At 42.0% G+C, this 1,113-nt stretch overlaps 1 non-coding gene across 1 annotated transcript; it reads left to right on the top strand.

The window, feature by feature from the left end:
- Positions 1-571: 571 nt before the first annotated feature.
- LOC148545517 (small nucleolar RNA R71) lies at positions 572-678 on the top strand. The gene has a single exon (XR_015901786.1). It is a non-coding gene; the product is annotated as a small nucleolar RNA R71 (small nucleolar RNA).
- The last annotated feature ends 435 nt before the right edge of the window (positions 679-1,113 follow it).

Genomic DNA, 1,113 nt, shown 5'->3' with positions numbered 1-1,113 from the left:
TCTACTTTCCAACGCAATTGGAAGCGCGCCATTTTTGAATTCTGTAGCTCCAGAAAATCCATTTTGAGTGCAGGGAGGTCAGAATCCAACAGCATCAGCAGTCCTTCTTCAATCTCTGAATCTGATTTTTGCTCAAGTCCTTCAATTTCAGCCAGAAAATACCTGAAATCACAGAAAAACACACAAACTCATAGTAAAGTCCAGAAATGTGAATTTAACATAAAAACTAATGAAAACATGCCTAAAAGTAACTAGATCCTACTAAAAACATACTAAAAACAATGCCAAAAAGCATATAAATTATCCGCTCATCATGAGGTCAGCTAATTGCTTGGTAATCATCTTGTTTTGAGCTAGTAGTGCATCCACATTGTTCAGCTCCATCACTCCTCTAGTGTTGCCTCTTTCAGAAGCATAGAAGTAGTCATCCTCTGCTACAGTCTCAATGACATCTGTGGCTTCTTCAATGGTCTTCTTCTTGTTCAGAGATCCCCTGGATGAGTGGTCTACTGCCTTCTTTAATTCATACGAAAGGCCTTCATAGAAAATGTGCAACTGCACCCATTCATTGAACATATCTGGCAGGCATCTTCTTGTCAAGTCTTTAAACCTCTCCCATGCTTCATATAGAGTCTCACCATCCTGTTGCCTGAATGTTTGTACCTCAGCTCTCAACCTGTTGATCCGTTGAGGAGGATAGAATCTTGCCAAGAACTTGTTCACCACATCTTCCCAGGATGCTAAACTCTCCGTTGAAAAGGATTCCAGCCATTTAGATGCTTTGTCCTTGAGCGAGAAGGGAAATAAAAGTAGTCTATAGGTGTCAGGATGAACACCATTAGACTTTACAGTATCGCATATCCTCAGGAAGGTGGTTAGATGTTGATTGGGGTCTTCTTGGACACTTCCTCCGAATGAACAATTGTTCTGAACAAGGGTGATGAGCTGTGGCTTTAGCTCAAAGTTGTTGCCATGTATGGTTGGCCTTTGGATGCTACTTCCACAGATTCTTGGGTTTGGGTTGATGTAAGAACCCAGAACTCTTCTCTCTTGTCCAGCCTGATGCGCTGGACCTTCTCTGCCATGGTTGTGAGCCTCTTCTTCATGATGGTT

Source organism: Arachis ipaensis, chromosome B9 (assembly GCF_059453495.1).
Source record: "Arachis ipaensis isolate K30076 ecotype BB chromosome B9, ASM5945349v1, whole genome shotgun sequence".
Classification (NCBI taxonomy): Eukaryota; Viridiplantae; Streptophyta; class Magnoliopsida; order Fabales; family Fabaceae; genus Arachis; species Arachis ipaensis.
The sequence above is the reverse complement of the archived record's forward strand: the minus strand, read 5'-3'. Positions and strand labels throughout refer to the sequence as shown.